The sequence below is a fragment of the Taudactylus pleione genome, unplaced genomic scaffold (genome assembly GCF_031769625.1).
Source record: "Taudactylus pleione unplaced genomic scaffold, aTauple2 ptg000336l, whole genome shotgun sequence".
NCBI classification, from domain to species: Eukaryota; Metazoa; Chordata; class Amphibia; order Anura; family Myobatrachidae; genus Taudactylus; species Taudactylus pleione.
In genome coordinates this window covers 949,075-959,440 of record NW_028284737.1, presented here as the reverse complement: position 1 = coordinate 959,440, position 10,366 = coordinate 949,075, and positions in this window count along the sequence as shown.

Sequence of the window (10,366 nt, the reverse complement as noted above, 5' to 3'; positions counted from 1 at the left end):
CTGCCCACAACCGGAGTGAGAAATGGTGCCGGCACAGGGACCTTTTATAGAATCCAAAACCCGCGAAATCCGGAAGGCAGGATGATGACGTTTTACCTCAATTTCAGGGCCTGATTCAGACCCGCTCGCAAGTGCTCGCAAGCGGGTCGATGGTGGCCCTGTGCACATGCGCATGACCTCGTCGTGCGCATGCATGAGACCCTGATAGCGACGGGCAATCCGTCGCTCCGGGTCTCGTACCAAAGGGGGCGTGCTGTCGATGGTGAGTGACAGCACGCCCCCTTTGGTGGGCATGCCGGGGGCGTGGCTGCCCAGATGGAGGCGTTCCCATGGGAACGCCTACTGTCTGGGGCCGGCCCCACTGACATCACAAGTGATGTCAGTGGGAGTGCTTTCGGCTCTGTTTGAGCCGAAAGCACTCCAGGGCTTGCGGTAATGAGACCCTATCACAAGGGTCTCGTCGCAAGCCCGATGGTCGCGATGGTCTTGACCATTGCGACCATCTTCCTGGCCGCTCGCTATAGCTGTGGGTGGTCACCCACAGCTATACGAGCGGCCAGGAGGCCGCTCTAAAAATCAAGATGGATGGCCCTGATTCAGAGCGTCTGGCTCTGAATCAGGGCCTCAGTTCCGAGTCAAGTGGGAAAACCTGAGTCGGACTCGGTTCCCGACTCGGATCGAGGGGGCTCGGGGGGGTTCGGATTTCAGAAATCCGAACCCGCTCATCCCTAACACATATATATATATATATATATATATATATTATATACACACATATACATACACACACAGTATATACTTATATATGTAAATATGTTTATACACAGGTACCAGACACGACGCCTACCTGTTAATTGTTGAATGTGTGTTGGCCAGGTCGGGGTCTTCAGCTAACCCAGAGGGCTTCATAGGATAACCCAGGAGGCGGAGCTTTGGATGACCAGGGAACACAGGGACAGCTCTTGGTGATCCAGGGGGCGGAGCTTAACATAACCAGAGACTGAGCTTCGGTCAGCATGTGGGCAGGGCTTCAGATGGGAGGGGCGGGGCTGCAAACAGCCCCACGGTCGGCGTGGCTTCAGCTGTTTGGCTAGGGAGTGTGAAAGTGAAAGGTCAATACTTCGGGCGGCCGGGACTCAGGATGAATGAGCAAGGCTGTTGGTAGTTGTAGGAAATAAATATTTTTCCTGTCAACACTGCATTGCAATGAATCCTATTCCTATGGGCCTATTGTCATGTATTGCCTGGAGCTGAAGCTCCATCCGCCCCATTGTTAATCCGGCCCTGCTAGTGAGGCTTGGTGTGTACCTGCTGTACATTGCTATTGTGCTGTGTTTTGTTTTGCCTGGCTTAACAAAGTGCTTCTATCCTGCATTCTGTGGTGATGGATCCTTAGAGTTCTGCTATCCTATGCTGAGGCTAAGGTGGTTGAAGGAGAGGACCCAGAAAAGGAGGAGAACATGCTGGACGAAGGAGTGGCTGCTGCAGAGGGATACTCGCTCTCACATGTCCCTGCTGATGGAGATTCAGGAGAACAATCCGGATGACTACAGCAACTCTTACTTGCCTACCTTTTTTTTTCTTCCCGGGAGACGCCCAGGTAAGAGAAGCAGGAGGGTGGCGACGGAGGGCGGGGCCTGATGATTCACATCATTAAGCCCTGCTCCCTCACAGCAACTTGCCATGATTGGCTCAAATTTAAATAGGAGGCAGGGCCAAATGACGCAGTTAACAAAGAATCGTATCATTAAGCCCTGTCCCCTACACATAGACCCGCTATCACAGCAGAAATTCTCCCCATTCTGCCCACTTCACTAGGAAGTGTGCAGGAATGCAGAATAAATGTCTACTCTACCGGGGGTGCGGGTGGTTACCTGAAAAAACGGAGCCTCCTGTAACTTCTGGGAGAGTAGGCATGTATACAGCAACTTACTGTGCATGGATGATGCCACCTTCCAGGAGTTGCTGTGTCTGGTAACTCTCTACATCCAGGGGCAGAATACCAAGATGTGGATGGCCATTGCTGCTAAGGAGAGGCTAGTGGCTACCCTGAGGTTCCTGGCTATAGGAAGGTCCCTGGCTGACCTGAAGTTTGGGTCCCTCATCTCCTCTCAAGCTTTGAGCATCACCATCCCTGAGACCTGCATAGCTATTGTGAAAGTGCTGCAGTACCAGTTTTGCAAGGTAAGAAATAACAAGACTATTAAGGGCTCTATTTATTACAATCCGCATATTGAATGCGGATTGTAGTGTGATATTACCGAGTGAATTCGCATTGCGAATTCAGGTAATATCACAGGGATTTACTATAAATCCCTTGCAGGGCCAGAGCTTGCGATAAAGCTCTGTCCCTGCGGATTCCATCCGCACTCTAGTCGCGGTATTTTCGGAAAAAATACCACGACTAAGAGCCCGCGCATGCGCCGACCGACCACCGCTACTACCCCCCCACCGACGCTAAGCCCCGCCCCCTGGTGCTAAGCCCCGCCCCCGTGATCGCAGACCCCCGCGACCCCCCCCTCCCCCCCCGCGACCCCCCCCTCCCTTCATTACACTTACCTGCATCCTCCTGGCCTCCGGTGGTCTTCTCCGGGCTTCCCGATCAGGTGATCTCCCATACTGCACTGGGGCCTGATCACCTGATGACCGGGCCCCAGTGCACTGTGGGAGACCAGATGACCGGAGAGGAGCCATCACCGGAGGCCCGATCACCGGTCCCTGGATTCAGGTAAGTAAAAAAAAAATGTTTTCTTTTTTTTTTCTTTTTTTTACAGCAATCAGCTTGCGGTCTATTTAGACCACACAGCTGATTACTGGTACCGGCTCCCGCCTCTGCTCTCCCTGTTAGAGCAGAGTGGGAGCCCGGTAACCGGGGGAGACCCTGGATAACGCCACCTCCAGGTGGCGTTATTATCACAGGGCTTCCCCCGGTATTTTTTTACAATTTACTTTTAGTAACTTGCACACAGATCACATTTCCCATTACAATTATGGGAAATGCGATCTGCTTTACTAAAAATAATTGATACTGGGGGTTGGAGTAGAATTTTACTAATTCTACTCCAATTGCCCTGTAATAAATACTGGTGAAACTAAAATAATGTGAAAAGGGTGTGAAAACACCCTTTTTCACTTTATTTAGTAAAAATAATGTTAATAAATAGAGCCCTAAGAGAGAGAAAAAAAAATATTATTAAACTTTTTATTTTAATGTGTAAAAACACTTTAAAACAGTTTAATATTTGTTGCCAACATGGCTGCATGCAATAAAAATGTCTTTATGACAACAGTAGTAAATGTGCTGCCAACATGGCTGCATGTAATACAACTATGAAAAGGGAATGTATTTATGAGACCGGCAGCTGCGATGTCCCAGTCTAAATCCCGATGGGGGAAACCCGACAAGGGACATAAGATAGGTGTCAAAATACTGACGCCTATCTTAATCCCGATGCCGGAATGCAGAAGGATGCCAGCCAAAATTAGGTAAGTCCGGGGCACACTTGGCTGTGGGGGGAGTGTTAGGCTTAGGCAGCATAGCGGGTTAGGTTTAAGCATGAAGGGGATAGACTTAGGTTTAGGCACTAACGGGGATGGTTAGGGTGTGAGGTGGGGAGGGTTAGGCTACAAGAAGGGAGGGTTAGAGGGAGAATGGGGGAGGGTAAGAATACTTACCAGACCCCTGTCAGGATACCAACTGTTGGGTATCCTGACAGGGGAATCGGTATGTAATGCCAGCTGTTGGGATGCCACTGTCGGTATTTTGACAGGAGGCATCCCAGCAGCCAGCATTACATACCGATTCCCCTTTTAATTTTTGCACTTTATATGTAAACGTCAATTATCAATAAGTTTAATCAGTCCCAATATCTATGGTGCTCTATGATATATGGTGGGTCTGAAGCTGATTTGAATAGGTCAAGAAACACATTCCATAACTGCAAATTGTGGTGCTGGCCCCAGCAATCTGCCCTTATGTCATGTGTTTATTGACCGTGTTCAATCTGCGTCAGAAACACCATATCATAGAGTAGCTATTGAGAAAGATAAAATATAAAAAAATAGTTGATAATTGTGCAACAGTAATAAATCTTTTTTTATAAATTATAAAAATCTGGAGTCTCCTCTAATACGGTAGTGTACAGTAAATTGCCTGGGATGAGGTGGAGAGGGGTAAGTTGGTGGGAGAGTAGGGTGTGATAGGGTGGGAGCCATCACAGAGGTGGGAGGGGCAGGTGGGTAGGAATGAGGGTCAGCAATATGTGTGGGATGACAGTTGGCATTTTTTACCCCAGATGATGAGGACGTAAAGCAGGCGCTCAGATTCAATTTGTATTTTTTGGCTCCATCTGCCGCATGGAGGTGCTTATGTGGGTAGCCAGATGATCTAACTGGTCATGTTTTTTTTTAGCACTTCCTCAGCCTGCCTCAAGCAGCCTTCTGACTGGGTGGTCTGCGGCTGGTTCCTTCCCTGCTGGCGCCTTCTTTTGGGCTGTGGTGGTGGGCATGGTGGCAGTGAGACTTCCCCCTCTCTCTTTCTCGATGAGGTGGAGATCCAGAGTCCTTGGTTATGGTGTTTTTAAAGTTGAATTATATTTTCTTTTTTTATAATATATTAATATAAGTTTAACATGTTTACGTCTGTCTTTTTAATATGTATAAAATTTCTTTATGTTTAGTTAAAATAAAATATTAAAATACACATTTTGGGGTCAGTAGTCAACAATACGCATTTGGTGGTCAGGGTTATATACATATGGGTGGGCACACAGTGGTGGTGATGGGTATATACATATTGATGGTCACACATTGGTGGTCAGGGGTATATACTGTACATATATGTTGGCACACATTTGTGGTCAGGGATTTATACATATGGGTGGGCACACAATGGTGGTCAGTGGACCATACACATGTTTTTGTACACGTTGGTGGTCAGGGTTATATACAAAGGGGTGGGTACACATTGGTGGGCAGTGGATACACACATTGTTAGGCACATAGTGGTGGTCAGTGAATTCTACATGTTTTTGTACACATTTGTAGTCAGGGGTGTATACAAGAGGGGTGGGTACACATTGGTGGCCAGCAGTACTTTTGTATATACTTACTGACTTACAAAGAAAAGGCGATCGGGTGGGCCAGCTGCTCCACATCCTGCTTCTTCACATGTACGATGATGCCCAAATGGAGACGGGGAGTGTCCAGCGATATGTTAGTCAATTGACACCGATCGGACGATAGATTGTTCGATAGATTCTTAGTGCCAAAATTGTGTATGAGATTGACAGATCTGACTGCATGTAGGGAAGATCTGAGGATACGATGGACGACGCACGGGAACGTGCATCGTTATTGTTCATGTGAGCTACACAATTTGTCATTCAGATGTGTCGAAATCAACCAAATCGTGCAATATTGTCTAGTGTGTAGGCACCTTAACAGTAGCTTTGGCAACCTTACAACTCAATGACATTCTGTCAGGTTTTTAGTTACATGTTCTAACTAGAGATGAGCTAGTTCGGTTTTTTGAAAACCAAACTCACCTGAATTTTACATATCCAAGTACTTCCAGGCCCAGACTAGGGTTTTCCCACCAGACTTGGAATCCAAAAAGAGGCAAGACATCATCTTCCCGGCATCGGATCTCGTGTGTTTTGAAATTAATAAAAGTCCCTAACTCATGATTTGCGGGGGCCATTTCACACAGGATGCTGGAGGGTTAAGGTGGGCTATGGACTGCAGCACTAAGGGTCTGATTCTGTACGGACCGCAGCTGTGTTTGTGTCTGCATATTACGCATGCAGTCTCACTAAGAAGATATGCTAATCCACTGCGATCGCTAAGCCATTGCAGCACAACATAAGGATGCCCACCTTACCTTACACACATCCATAATACTTAGCAAGACTGCGAAACCACCGGTAACTTTGAGTACAATCAGAGCCTCATGCACATTTGCACAAGGTCAGACCTTACTCAGAAATTGCTAACCTTCCTGTACGCAGTGACAGCTCAGGCTGCGCATGCCATCGCAGTGCCTAATTTATGCATGCAAAGGCATTCAAACGCACTGGCATGCCTGTGTTTTGCCGACCACCCTCCAATAATTTTCCCCAAACGTTACTTCCTGTCAATCACTCTCACTAAGATCGCAGTCCCGATCACAGTGACTGGTTCGCAAATGCGCATTGAGATGTATATGCATGCACAAAATGCAACAATCGGCCATCTGCATGCATAATTGCAGTTGCGGTCCTTGCTGAATCAGGCCCTATGTCAGTGTCAGTGAAAAGCTGTGGGGTGCAACTAAGAACTGCTGTGGCAGACTGTGAAGGGCATGCAACACTAAGAATACTGTATTAATGAAGAGCTGTGGGGTACAAGCACTACTGTGGCACTAATGCTGTGGCTGTGACTGAGTGAAAGGCTGTGAGGTGCAGCACTAAGGACAGTAGGCCTGATTCACTAGGGGGAAAAAGTAAAAAGTTGAGGGACAAGCATAAAAACTAGCTAAATAGTCTTCTTAGGGGGGTGCAAGTATGGGTAAGGTGTTTTTAGGATTGCAGGTGCAGGCAACAGGTGCATTTTTCATGTTTTTGCAAAGTTCACTTTAGAGACATAAAAATTAGAGATGAGCGGTTCGGATTCTGGGGAATCCGAACCCCTCTGAACATCGGGGATCCGAGTCCACCCAAACACTCTTCGGGTGTTTCCCACCTGACTCGGATCCCACTTCGAGGCCGAACGGCGGCCTCCTGATGTTAGATCCTTGTGAGAGAATCCGACGTCAGGGCCCCACTAGTGTAGGGCAGAACGCAGTGATAGCGGGCTGCCCTACACAGAAATAAACACTCAGCTGCCAGCGGCGGCTGTGTGTTTGTTATAGCAGCCAATGAGAGTCAGACAGACTCTCATTGGCTGCTGCATCCCCGGAGGGAGCTGGCTGGAGCTCACTCATTAGCTCTGCCTTCCGGTTCCCCGCACTGTGAGTGATGCGAGAGATGTCGTGACATCTCTCCCATAGAGCAGAGAAGAGTGGACAGATGCGGTCACAGCAGGAGTGGGGATTTAGGTACGTTTTTTTTTCTTTGTAAGGTGGCGCTACTGGGGGCACTACTAATGGGGGCACTTCTAATGGGGGCATACTACTAGGGGCACTTGTAATGGGGGCATACTACTGGGGGCACTAATAGTGGGGGCATACTACTGGAAGCATACTAGTAGGGGCACTACTACAGGAGGTACTACTAGGGACACTACTACTGTGGGCATACTACTAGGGACACTACAACTGGGGGCATACTACTAGGGATACTACTATTGGGGGCATACTACTAGGGATACTACTATTGGGTGCATACTACTAGGAGAACTACTAATGGGGGCATACTACTGAGGGCACTACTACTGCTGGGGGCATTGTGTAAAGGACACCACTGCTGGGGGCATTGTATAACGGGCACTACTACTGTGAGCATTGTATAAGGGGCATTACTGCTGTGAGCTTTGTGTATAAGGGTTACTAAAGTGAACATTGTGTAAAAGGGGCACTACTGTGTGTCGTAACATAAATAAGAGACACTACTTTATGGTGTAATGTGAATCAGGGGCACTATGTGCGGTGTAATGTGAATACGATTGTGCACTAGTACTCCTTGGGCCATAGCCCACTGTGTAAACAAGTACTGTGACTTTGCTGGCCGTACCCCACTGGGTGGGTGTGAGGGCTCAAGGACCATTCCATCTTGCACTACCTTTCATTCCTGCCACTGCTGTGTGGCATTGTTTCATAGATGTGCTTCTGCGCCGCTGCTCTGTCTCTTAGTAACCAGTCAGCTCACTGCAACCTTTGGCCAATAATGGTGAAAACAATATTATAAGCTGTGAGGTGGTATAAATTGACTGTAAATGTCTGGAAATTAATGTTATTGAGGTTAATAATACTCTAGGAAGAAAAAAAGCCCAATTTATGTGATTTTAGCTTTTTTGTAAATTTTTGTAAACATTTCAAATCCAAATCCAAAACCGGATGACGAATTAGAACCAAATCCAAATTAGGCAAAAATGATCTAGTGCACATCTCTAATAAAAATATGCTAGGACACATTTTCAAGTATCCCAAATTTGACTGGACTACTTATTTTCACCAAAAACTACAGCTTTATGCCATTCTTCACCACTTTTACAAAGATGCTAATAGCAAGCAATTTACACAAAATAGTTTTTTTAGGGTTAGTACACATCTATATTGATTTCCTATGTTAGTGCATCTTTTTCTGGGGTACAGACTGATTTCCCCAATTCTTTCAGTACTTTTCGCCTGTTCCGCACTTGCCTATTTCAGTTTTCGCATGTTTTGCAATTGAATTAGGCAAAAAGCGGGGACGTGCACGGAATGAATTCGCCTCTGAAACAGGCGAATGAGGCTTTAAAGTTGGACAGGCAAAAACTTTCCGTCCCATTGTGTTGTAAATAATGTTCGGTAGGTGCCATGCAACCGTTAATATAGGCGCTGTAAGTCACAGTGTGAACTTGTGCCATTTGTTAAAATTAAAAGAAAACTATTTTTTTCTAAAAATTTGTGCGTGTTCAGTCAGTGCTCTGCGTTAAAAAATAATTTTCTGTAGGTGCTGTGCCACCATTAATATAAGCGATGCGAGTCACAGTATGAACTTGTTATTTGTTAAAAAAAAAAAAAAATTTCTTCTAAAACTTGTATGTATAGGAAGTGCATATAATGTTCAGTAGGTGCCGTGCCACCGTTAATATAAGTGTTGTGAGCCGAGTGTAAACTTGTGTCATTTGTTAAAAAAAAAGAAAACTTTTTTTGTTCTAATACTTGTGTGTGTTCAGGCAATGCACTGTGTCAAACAATAACATTCAGTAGGTGCAGTACCACCATTACTAGAAGCGCTGTGAGCCAATATGGATCACAATCAGTTAATAGAAGAGCAACAACTTAGGCCCTGATTCAGACGACGACGCAAGTGGCCATTCGTACGTTCGGCGTACGTGCCGAAATATGTTAATTTAAGCGCTCGCTTGTAATTTCGTACGCAGCTAAACTTCCTTCCCAAAGTCTCCCAACCCCTCCTCTAGCTAACGAGCGAGCCAAATAGCGAGCGTACATCCCCAATGTGGCTTGCAGGGAACGCTTGCACAAGTACAAACCGGAAGTGGGCCTGTCAGATTTCGATTACCTGCTCGTTCATTCTGCCTACCTACTTCAATCGTATCATGCCAATCAATATATCAATTAGCTTAATTGCTCTTCACATGTTTTCAAAACGTTTTTTTTTCTTTTTCAATAAACTTTACTCTTGTCCGTGTTTTTATTTACCCGCAGAATACGTACGGTTTAAACAATGGTTTTCTTTATCCAAAATACATGTTTGATCCAATTATCTAATTGTTTTCCGTGTTTTTACCCACGCATATTTTACTGGTTTCATTTCTTTATTTAAATTAGCTTACGCATGTCACTGCATCAAACCTATCATAACTCACAATAGATTTTTTGGCCTGTAGAACACATGACTCATACACTAACCAATAGAATATTTCCTGTTAATTTCCCAACTACATTAGCCAATCAAAATTTTTTTCTGGTCTTTATTAAAACTGTTTTATTAAAAATACACCATTGCCATCATGAGAGCCTCTGCATTCACCAAGTGGGAGCTTATTGTCCTGACAGAGGTGATGGACCGGCGTATCACCAGCCAGCCTCCCCCATCAGCAATCGGGAGAAGCGTGCCGCCTATGCGGAGGTTCGCCGCCGCCTGCGTTCCTTCGGCTCACGCCGACAGATCGGCCAGCTTGAGCGCAGGTGGTCCGACCTTCAACGGCGGACGCCCCGCTTGCTGGCATGTATTCGCCAGCGTATAGTGGAAAGTAAGTTATGTTTTGTTTGGTTTTCATGTTTTTAATTGCTGCCCTATCTGCGTGTGCATGTTTTCTTGTTTGGCCTGTTTCTTTTGTACACACATATCTGCATGTGCATGTTTTCTTGTTTGGCCTGTTTCTTTTTTTCACACATATCTGCGTGTACATGTTTTCTTGTTTGGCCTGTTTCTTTTTTTCACACATATCTGCATGTGCATGTTTTCTTGTTTGGCCTGTTTCTTTTTTTCACACATATCTGCATGTGCATGTTTTCTTGTTTGGCCTGTTTCTTTTTTTCACACATATCTGCGTGTGCATGTTTTCTTGTTTGGCCTGTTTCTTTTTTTCACACATATCTGCGTGTGCATGTTTTCCTTTTTGTTTGTTAACCAATTAGCGTTTAGAAAGGTGTTGTTCAAAACTAACCTCAATTTGTTATCCATCATTTAGGGGCCGAGCGAAGACTACGGCGGCATCG